We start from the raw sequence: 12,089 nt of genomic DNA on the forward strand, positions 1-12,089 counted from the left end.
AGGCAGCTTTACATTGAGTCCTTAAGGTTTTGGCAGGCTGCTTTAGCATCTTGAGACATCTCAGCCAACTAATGAACAGCAAGTCCCATGGGGCTGCACAGACACTCACTTATGCACTCAGGAAAAACAAAAATGCCTGGTATCTCTTTCAGCATCTCTGTTGAAACCTTTTAAAAATTCAAACATTTGTGTTAAAACTAATCCTTGTCAGAAGAAGAATCAAAGTATCAAAGTTGCTTTGTTGGGTTGATTGAAGATGTGCTCATGAGACTATATTCACTTACATATAGTTTATTTTGATTCTTTATTGGTTTTGCTTATTTCTGTCATGGTGCCTCTGGCAGCTCTCCTTTCAGATAGAAGACAGTACTCAGAGATCCCCAAATTGATTACTTTAACTCTGCCAAAGTCAACATTGCTGACATTAAACAAGATTTATGCATTAATCTGAACCCCAACTACAGAAAAACAACCACAAATACCAGACTGGCCTAATATCCCTTGTTCTATCCTAGACACTTTAACATTGGGAGTTGGGTCATCCAGACACACTAGACAGTGCTCTGAACCTTTTTTCTTCAATGATTTGTGATCTTCACTGGTGTCCATGGATTACATGAAATCTTTCCACCTTTATCCACCTTTGTCATGGTAGGGAGAACACGTCAATGTAAGGGTGGGGTCATCTCTGATAGCACAAGGGTTAAATGTGCACACAACCAAATAAACCTTGTTTGACATTTCATAATAAATAAAGTATAAGGTTTGATACGTTTTCAAAAGCTTACCAAAAATGTTTAACCCTGGAGAACCCAAGAACAATTTTCTTTAGGACTTCTAAAAGTTAATTTGACTTTTTTTTTATCTGTTCATTTTGGGTATAGCAGCAATTACCAGTGGAAAAAGAAATATAAATAAATCTCTATAAACAAAACAACAAACAACAAAAGTTTTTTTGTTTTTTAATGAGTTAATAAATAAAATTTTCTGAATTCTTACAGACAAATATAATTCAATGTTTGTAAATAACTACATTAAAAACTTTAAATTAAAAAATGTAATAAATAAATTATAAAAAGAAACAGTGGCCAAGTTTACCCTGTAGGTTCTCTGGGGTTAAATAATTTGAGCCTTTCAAGAACTTTAACTTTTCTTTAATCAGTTTATTACATTTTTTTTAATTATTTTAGTGTTTTTCTTTATGCAAAAAGGATGTTGTGCTATAGCATTTTTTTTTTTCAAGAAGTTTTTTAGACTTTTACATCTTAACAATATTAAACTGTTTTATTTCTACCAATTGACAATCTTCTTTCTCTTTCGGCTTTTCCCATCAGGGGTCGCCACAGCGAATCATCCTTTTCCACCTCACTCTATCATGAACAACTTCTACCCTAACATTAGCCAACTTCATGTCCTTTGTTAAGACATCCATATATCTCCTCTTTGGCCGTCCTCTTGCCCTCCTGCCAGGCAGCTCCATCTCCAACATCCTTCTACCAATATATCCACTATCCCTCCTCTGAACATTTCCAAACCATCTCAGTCTGGCTTCTCTGACTTTGTCACTAACACAGGCAACATGAGCCGTCCCTCTGATGTACTCGTTCCTTATCCTGTCTAACCTGGTCACTCCTAAGGAGAACCTCAACATCTTCATCTCCGCTACCAATTGAGAATATTTGTTTTAAACATTTTGATTATGGTTTTCCTGTGTTTGTTTGTTTGTTTGTTTTGTAGATTTGAGTGTAGTTTAATGTATTTTCTCCCTGCATGGAACTTTATACTTTTGCATTTCAAAATTAACAAATTCTTTTTCTATTTTTTGTTGCAGATCCTCACTTGCCCATTGTTTTTACATCTCACTTGTTTAGATCTGTCCTGTTGTTGCATCCATGCAATTTGTTGACAAAGAAGAGTCAAATGTGCATCTTATCCTTTTTTTATCGTATCTTATAGCTTTCAAATGAATGTAATGTCAGGTGTGATGCAAACTAAACATTAATACCTCCTAACATCAATGAAGCAGCTTCTATTGACACTTATTTACAGGCAGCTTCCTTTCCGTCCCTGGGGAAATTCCGAACAAATATGATGCAAAGTGTGAGTGAGCCAAGAAAGAACTGCTGCCATAAATCTGTCGCTCTGTCAGATCCCGTGAAACACAAAGGACATTCACCTTTATTAAATCACGTTTGATGTTTTGTAAATGTCTTGACAGTTTTGTTTTCTTTGAAACAACCCAGCTCAGTAAAATGATTTCTGTTTATCATTCAGTTTAGTTAAACACCTTTTAAAAAAATATTTTTTCTTAAAAAGTATTTTGAAATGACAAACATATGTCCCTTTACTGCTTACCTAAATTATTTTTTATCAGACACTGGTTTGTTTTTTTATAAAACGGTGGAATACCTTCCGCCTTCGCCAGGGTCGTCATCAGGTGGTGGTGTGTGACGTCTTTAAAAACAGATGATTGTGACTGAGCTGGAGTCACCTGTCAAACTTTGACAAGTGACTCCGCCCCTTGATGTCCGTTTTTTGCTGGAGGATGTTGCTCCAGGTGTGGGAGAGCAGGAAGGCCCCCTCATCCCTGTTCATGGAAGTATGGGCTCGCTTTCTTATCTCCACCGCCTCCATGATCCATCTGCGGAGTCTCTATTATCTAGTATCAGACACAAACCAGTGTCTGATAAAAAATAATTTAAGTACGCAGTATAATTTATAGACACAAGGAACCTCATTGAATCATATGTCCCTTTAGTTTTATTATATTATGATCAAACTAAATTTTGATTTTATCAAAAATTCCTTTCATCGGAGCACCCCATGGCGAAAGGACCCACGCAGCCCGATCGAGGGAGGCCGGCCGGCCACCCACCCGGCCAGGTACAGAGGGGGCCCCACAGGGGGCCCCTCCGGCATCGCAGAGCACAGGTATCCCCAGCATCGGAGCCCCAAGGCCACAGGGCAGGCGCGGTTTTGATGATTTCTGGTTAAGTTTTTATGAAAGAAAGGTCAACTATAATCTATATTTTTAACATCTCAACTTCAGTTTGAAACTCTGTTTCAATGTTGCATGGTCTTTTGAAAACACAGATATATGCACCGATGAGATTGCATCAGTGAGAAGAAGAATGATGGCCAAAAGCTGCGAATATTTTAGCAACTTGCAATATTCATTTATCAAATGATAGTTCCTGATGAAAAAGCTGTCTAATCTGCTCAGACGCAGCAATCATACAGTAGAGAACAGTAAAGCATAAATTACAATAAGAACAACTATTCATGATTAAAAGAAGACAAGTTTAAATACGATTTTACCTTGAACTTTCTGAGCTTTTATCTGGAATAAAGACTCATGTGATGTAAGTGCAAAGCTTATTAGAGCTTAGTGTAGAGCTTATATGCAAAGCTTTGTAAAGAGCTTTTGCAGAGAACAGTTTTATGGGAAAGCAGGGGCTGCAAAATGTCAAAAGAGGAGCAGATGCCTCAGTCAGACTGGTGAATCCAAGCAACAGCAAAGCTGGCTGGGCCAAGCCGATTTTTTGAAAAAAACAAAAGAAAACTCAAACTCGTAAAACAAAAAATTCTAAGAGTAGTTTATTAATGTATTAATATTTCCATAACTTTAATATACGTTTATGACAACCCAGGGACTTATGAGATGCTCGGGGGTGAAATATTACTAATTTGATGCTTTAACTAGTCTGGGATGTTAAAGTACAGTTTTTCCCCAGATAGACTTTTACTCTGTCATGGTAAACTTTTGTTTCTGCGTGGAAGGACACATTTGATTGTTTTGCCATTTACAGACAGAGACTTGCTGTGTACTTTCCAAGTGTGAAATCACAACTTGCCATTAAGAACGCAGTTGTGCATAATGACATTTATTTCACACAAACCACCTGAGGCTTTCTTAGTTTGAAACGTCTTTAAACATACAATAATAATAATAATAATAATAATAAGACATTTTATTTGTATAGCGCTTTAAATGGCACACAAATACGCTTTACAACACAAACAAAAAGAAGCAAAAACAGTTAATAAGAACAGAGCTAATACAATGAAAATATTAATAAAAACATAGAAGACAGATTAAAGATCAAAAGCTGTTTTAAAAAAATGAGTTTTAAGTGATTTTTTTAAAAACTGGGAGGTCAGTGCAGTCTCTGAGATGTTGGGGTAGGGTGTGCCATAGTGTTGGAGCAGCAATGGAGAAGGCTCTGTCTCCCCAATTTCGAAGCTTGGTCCGACAGGGGAGAGACAGAAGGTTAGCATCGGACGAGCGCACAGAGCGGGAAGGGGTGTGACACTGGAGGAGATCGGTGAGGTATGGTGGGGCCAGGTTATGAAGGGCTTTGAAAGTGATGAGGAGAACTTTGAATTTGATACGCTGATCGATGGGGAGCCAGTGAAGGTCTTGAAGGACGGGGGGGATGTGTTCACGGGAGCGGGTGTGTGTGAGCAGACGGGCAGCAGAGTTCTGAATGTATTGCAGCTTATTTATTATTCTGGAGGGTGTACCAAGGAGTATGCTATTGCAATAATCTAACCGGGAGGTAATAAAAACATTAATGAGGGTTTCAGCAGCAGCAAAGGAAAGGGATGAACGGAGACGGGCAATGTTTTTCAGGTGGAAACAGGAAGACCGAGTGATTTGATTAACATGTTGTTCAAGTGATAGAATTGTGTCAAAGAGAAACCCAAGGTTGCGAATGACTGGTGACAAAGAAAGCGTGTTGTTATTGAAATTTAACTGAAAATTTTGAATGGATTTTGTGATGCTTTTGGGGCCAATTATGATTATGTCTGTCTTATCACAGTTGAGTTTGAGGAAATTGTGCTCAAGCCATGTTTTGATGTCAGTTAGACAATGGGTGAGTGTGAAATAAGTGATGGAGCTGATGGATTTGGTGGAGATGTATAGTTGTATGTCATCAGCATAACAGTGAAAATTTAAGCCATGTTGTCAGATGATGTCACCTATATCATATATATTAATTTGAAGGAAAAATCTAGAAAAAGAACATTTCATAGCAATCTTTTGTAAACCAGGAATTATGTTTAACCTCCTAAAGTCCCACACCAACTACATTTTTTTCTATTGTAAAATTGTTTCCAGTGGTCTTTTATATGATTATGCAGTTTTTAGCTAAAATAAAAAAGCCTGAGTCATTTTTAAGATATTTCTTTTCTGTGGAGCAGCAGGCGCTAATTAAAAAGTCATTTTTGGGTTGTGGGCAGGACTGTTGGCCTGGCTAATTTCAAAGTATGCCTTTGTTTACACTCTCTCCAGCTTATATCTCTCCTGACTTATATCGCTAGAGGAGACATTACGTGATTCCTCATGGAAGGGGAGCACCGCCTTCTTGGTGGGGTCAAGTCACTGCTGCAGTCCATGCATGTGAAAACATTTTTTGCAAAATGCCAGTTCATTGTGCGGGTTTCACCTGCCAAAATCGGAGAAATAAGTCCACGAAGGAGGAAGGCATAACATTTCAAAGGAAGGGACTATATATATATATTGTTTTAATGCTGCAGGGCAATTATCAACATGTGGATGATGTACGTATAATTTGTCGTCAACATAAATGTAAACTGTATTTTGTTAAACCTATGTACAGTATTCTAGGACTAGGCTATTATAGTAATATAGATTTATATATTTCTGACTGAGTTACTGAACTTTTTTTTGCAGGTTTCCAATGAATTCAGACTTAAGGAAGGAGTGGGCCTTAGCTATCAAAAGAGCTAACCCAGATGGATCACTGTGGTACCAACTGGTAATACAGTCTGGCTATGTTCAAAACATTTTGTGGATCCAGATTTTGATGACACTGGCGAGACTGTTCGCTTGATACCCGGCACCATACCATCTGTGTTCCACCGAATTGATCACTCACATGAATCAGTAGGGTAAATCTATTGTTTTTCTTTGTTTTTGTTTTTTTCCTTTTTTAGAGTAAATCAGTTGTTGACTTTTGCACTTGTTCTTGACTTATAATTGATTTATTATTATTGTTTATTATTATTGTTGACATATTAATTTATTGTTATCATTTATTATTCTTATCGACTTACTATTAACTTATTGTTGGGCTCTTCTAAATAATTTAAATTACATGTCAAAAAGGGTCTAAAACCTTCACATTTTTAAAAATCATTTTTAAATTTTTTTAGTTATATTCTTTTTTATTTGTAAGAAGTCCTGCAACTATGCATTTTTCATTAAAGTTTGAGCTTGTAAGGCTGATTGTTTCTTTTATTTAACAACAACAAATGATGTATATATATATATGAATTATATACATATATATTTATATATATATATGTATAAATATGAATATATATAAATTATATAAAAGCTACTTTGATGCCACCAAAGGCTTTAGAAAACATTGTCATGTGGGCACCGACGACCTCACTAAGATGGCGTCGCGCTACGCCACCGTCAGCCAGGCTTACCAAGCGGGCGTGTCTCCTCTGGTGAAATACCCTTATTGTCTCCAGCTAGCTACAAGTGCTTCAAAAGCCCAAGCTAATGTGAGTGTAGCAAAAAAAATGCAGAGGAATATTGTGGCTATACAATGGCAAAGTTTAAACCAGATGTCAGCTCAGATGAGGAAAACTAAGACGTTATTTTATCTATTTGTCTGCAAGCGGGGGATTTAGGATCGGAGCAGAGAAAGTGTGACTTAAGCCTGCCCACGACCGTAAGCCCAAGCTTTTTTAAACATTTGGTTTTCATCTGCTCTTGACCCAATGCAATACGAATAAAGGAATACAGAGAAATGAATTTTCAATTTTAAAATCTTTTATACAATCCCTCCATTATGTGAAAAAATGGTACATGACACGCATGTCTTCCATTTTTCAAAACACCCAAAACAAAGTTTTCATTGGAGTGGGTCTTCAAGAAATGGCGTCCATATGCGTGGACATCTTAGTTTGGATTTTATTACCACAGTAGATAAATGGGGCCCTGTGACTATGTTCACAGAGGGTTAACTCAAATATTAGCTTGGGTCTTAAGAGCTTAGAGCCTGTAACTTGACCCGTAATTGCAGAGGAGCCTGCAATCTGAAAGTATTTGCACCCTGGCTCCAAAACCTGTAAACCTGTAGGGAAGCTACTGACATTTAAAGAAAATTAACTGTCAAATAACCTAAAAATAGAAGCATAGGACCCACAAAAAATAGATAGTAATGGCTTATTTTATTTCCAGTTACAGGACACACCCCAAGGAATGATCGACCTTGGTGGCGCCGCACTTAAGGATCAAGGATTAACCTTGTGCTATCTTAGATGACCCCTCCCTTATATTGACGCTTTCTCCCTACCATGACAAAGGTGGATAAAGGTGGAAAGATTTCATGTAATCCATGGACACCAGTGAAGATCACAAATCATTGAAGAAAAAAGGTTCAGTGCACTGTCTAGTGTGATGACCCAACTCCCAATGGTAAAGTGCCTAGGATAGCACAAGGGTTACGAGTTTGTTGCAATTTGTACATGTAAAACAAGTATATTGGAGTTGCAGCTCTCAAGTCAGGGTGAATTACAGAGGACAACAAAACAACAAAAACTAACAAGGTTCAAAAATCAGATGAAGAACAAAATTTAGGAAAGAGAAGAGTAGAGTAAAAAAATGTATGAACTACTAGCAGAGAAACATAATGCAGTCTTGACCGTATGTTATTGCATTGTCTTAACCTTTTCACTATTGCCTTTTTTGTCATGTGTGTGACAAATTGTGGTTGTTAATTGTTCATTGCACATACAGTATGCTTCCATAAAATCCATGTCCGGTGTCTTTAGAAAATAATGTCTTCTTCATGGCAACGGAACTATATATCTTTACTGGAGATTTTTGGGGGCTTGTAATTCTTAATAAAACCCATTAACTTCCACACCAGAAATTTGAGGAGGATGTTAAGTCTTGCTGTGTCATTCTCCAGCACTCTGCTCAATACAGTAACACTAACAGAACATGGCTGCTGAAGAGTTTCACTTTGGTCTTAGTCCTGTACTGTGATGACAAATATTGTTCTGATGACTGCTAAATACTTGATTTGTTACCACTCAGGCAGAAAGCCTCTGTGTCCTTCTTACTACCACCATCTGACGTGATGATGCTACTCAAGTAAGCTTTCTGTGAATGGTAAATTCTGTTCATTGACATTGATGGGGGGCTATGGCGTAGTGTTCAAGGTCAGGATCTTTGACTTTTTTTGGTCGATTTTGAGACCAACTTGAGATCCAAACCGGTTCAACCGGTCAGTCTTTTCTGCTTGTGTCGTGAATATGAAAGAGCAGTGCCATATCACAAGCAAAGTCAAGGTCCTCGAGGGTGGAAGAGAGCTAGAAGACGAGAAAGTGTGGACAGGGGAGCTCGCTACACCAGGTGGACAGCGTAGTGAGCTCCGCTGTTCTCCAGACGGCTGGCTAGCACAGCGAGCCAGCCACTCTTGTGCTATCCGATGCACTTTAATGTTGGGAGTTGGGTCATCTAGACCCAGTAGATAGTGCGCTGAACCTTTTTTCTTCAATGATTTGTGAACCTCACTGGTGTCCATGGATTACATGAAATCTTTCCACCTTTATCCACCTTTGTCATGGTAGGGAGAACACGTCAATGTAAGGGTGGGGTCATCTAAGATAGCACAAGGGTTAAGCCAATGCAGGCAAGCACAAGTGGGGCCACCACGGAAACTGTGGACAAACCCATTCCATATTTCCTGTCCACTTTTAGACAATGGGGCCCACTTGCTCTTGCTGGTTGAGTCACTAAGCCCAAAATTCAGTTTTGCCGGGTACTAGGTGTGTGCAAATATTGGTGAGTTTACAAGCATGTGATGGGGCTCAAATTTGTGCTCAAAGGCACAGAAATGTTTCCGTCTGCGAATGCAATATGGTCCTTGCAGTCAGTGACTGCTGCAAGCCATAATTATAAAGCCTAAGGGCAGTATAATGCAGAATAACCCTACACCATTTTCATGTTCTATTTAAAAGGCGATTGGAAAGGTTTTCTCTGCAGGAGGGAGAAAATAATAGCACAATTCAAAGGCATTGTGCCAAGTTCTATAACTGTTGGATAGTCTTTGATGAACCAGAAATCATGTCAGTAGAGAGCTTAGTTTAAGATAAAATTCAAAATGATTGGTTCAGCACCTTTTCTTGATCCAGCACTGTCTGGAGACTGTTTGTGTAACCCAGGTTACTAGAACTAGTGAGTGATGTTTTTTTTATCCTGTAGATGGCGCTGTAGTTTGGGAAGCACAGACGAACATGCGCGGAGGGATATGTGAGTTGTGAGATCTGTGAGCTGGACCTCAGACTGTTGGAAAAGAACGTGGCGAGTTGTCCCCGTTCTTTTATGTTTTCTCTTGTAAGAAAGACGGCTATCTTCAAGATATTGCCTCCCAGATAACAAGTTTTGTTTCGTTTCACATTTACAAAGGACTTGGTGAGTCAAATGATTATTATATAATCGATTATTTTCTTTTCATTTTCTTCATTATAAAATTGTGACTTATTTTGATACCAGTTTTTTATTTGTGAGATGATTGTAGTCAAAATGACATTATTTTGAGTTTTCTTTTTATCTTGAGAAACTGAACTGAGCTAATGAGCCACGAGGTGCCTTTAGCAAGCTAACCCTCGTGTGAACGAGCCGCAATGTGAAGTGTGTGTTGGCGTGACCTACATTTAAGTGCTGTGACTGAATTTTATCTTTGTTTATTTATATACATTTTATTTTGTATTGCACTTATGACAGGTCAGGTTTTTTTCGTTTGTCTGAATTCCCCACTGTCACGAGTGCCCAGTTTCCACACACACCGCAGCAAATGACGGAAGTATGGTGATTGCGAGCCACCCAACTGGAGTCTGAACAGAAGCAACCTTAAAAGAGCCCTGGAACTCTGATTGCCTCAGAGGAGAAATTGAACACTGCGGTCAATTGTGGTAGGAGAGTGACTACCTTAATTCCACAGGTGCCCAATCACCTGGATCTGAAAGAACTGCCCAAGGACGGAACAGACCTTTATTTCTTTTTTAGATATTGTTTTGATTTAGAGAATTTTATATATTTTTATTGCATGATTTTTGTGAACCAACCTGGTATATCGAGTTTAAAATTGAAACGTTAAGGTTCATTCAACTAAAAAGTATTTTTCTGAAAACCTTGCAAGGTAAAATTTGACCAACCCCGGGGTTAACTAATTTTCTTTCTACACAAATTTTATTTGGGTTATCAGGTTTAATTGTTCATGTTCTGGAATTACCGGTATTTGAAAGTGTTTTTGTTAATTTGCATCCTTTCATAAATAAGTTAAAAGTTAAAAAATCATAATTGTGATCTGTGGTTATTTATTTAATTTAGTCTTTTCAACTGCTCCTCTGAACCTAGAACTATTCTGGTCCAACTCAGCATTTGAGGTGCTACATTTGCACATTTTGAACAGAAGTTAGTACATTTAAGAGGTTTTCTGCCTGAGCGGTAAAGTGGCTTAGGGCTTCTCCATTGATTCGGCAGATTAAGATCTGCCGGAATCTGAAAACTGCACCAGAACTGAACCTGCTGCTTTTTTTTTTATTTCTTTAGAAAAAAACAAGAGATCCATTGCAAACATGCATAAAGACAGTGACGTGCAGTCAGGGGAGGCACAACTTCACCTGCAAAATATATTTTAAAGAATACAGAAATACATTAATTTAATCTACTTTTTTTTTTATTAAAAATAAAAATGAAATATTAATTTTTAGACACGTCTATCCAATGATTACTTTATTCTGTGTGAGTTTTTCAATAGTTCTGTGGTAAAAAAAAAAAAAAGAAAAGACAGAGAGTGGCAGGTGAGGCGTCCCTTGCTCCAGCCTCCGCCCAGCCTGCGCAGCACACTGACTGGAGCTCCAGCTGACACATGCACTTTACTAACTCGGAGTGTCCATCGTCATAAATTACACTTTATTTTTTAATACTTCATTTGCTTTTTTCTCACCAACTGTCTGATTTGGTGCCAGCTTGTGACGCAGTTTAGTCTTTTTCCTCTGCGGGAAAAGGCCATTAGAAATACACTATGTGAGGCACGCAATATGCATGCCTCAAGGCAGAGGGCGCTAAATCCCAGAGAATGCAACACTGCAGCTAAAGAATAATAGAATTACTGACAGCATGTCAAGTGTAGTTTTTCTTTAAAATTGTTTAGAATCATTTTCTAAATGGGGAAATAGGCGTCTAAACTCAGGAATTTCTTTCTACAAGTCACTCAGAACATAATTTATAAGTAAAAGTAAGTCAATAATAACAGTTTTGGTGCTAGTTTGTAAACGGAAGAAAAATGTTAAAATGAAATTTTAAACAACACTTTAATTGTGAATAAGCTACTCTGTAGGGTTTATGTGTTTGTAAATCTGACTGACATCAGTGCCTCACCAGTCGTGAACCTTTCCACACGTCACTGGATTAAGATAATGCACACTGGAGTTTAAGCTACTGATAAAACTGGGTCTATTATTTATGTGCTCTAATTAACGATTTGGCAAGAAACCTTATCTTGTGCAATCAGGTTTAATGAGAAACCAGTTCTCCGCTAAGTAATAAGACACATTTGTGACGAATAATTAGTGTGAAGTTAAAGAAAAAAATATGAGCTATGTGCGTGTTTAGGCTAGAAAACTGACGAGACTTATAACTTTTGGCAGGGTTTAGCTATGAGGCATATAATGGAGCAGAATAGGTTCTTTTTAGGCCAGGGTCTGCAACCTTTACTGCTAAAAGAGAGCTTTGGTTAAGTTTCTGACAGATCAAAACTCAGTGAGAGCCACAATCTCACCTCATAATTAAAATAAAAAATACTATTTACTTGTGTTTGTATAACTAAGACATTAACTTATAGATCATAGCTTTTATATATTTATAACACTTAAATTATAACATTTTCTAAAGATAACCTGAACTTCTTTGACTTTTGAGAGCAGCATGTGCTTGTTCCTTTAAAAATAAAATACAGCTTGTATCAAATGAGATCGATCCTCCCGTTGCAACACATTTACTTGCAAATGTACACTTGTAAGAACCTCTAAAC

This window comes from Oryzias latipes, chromosome 12, assembly GCF_053564925.1.
Source record: "Oryzias latipes strain Hd-rR chromosome 12, Olatipes_Hd-rR_3.1".
NCBI lineage: Eukaryota > Metazoa > Chordata > Actinopteri > Beloniformes > Adrianichthyidae > Oryzias > Oryzias latipes.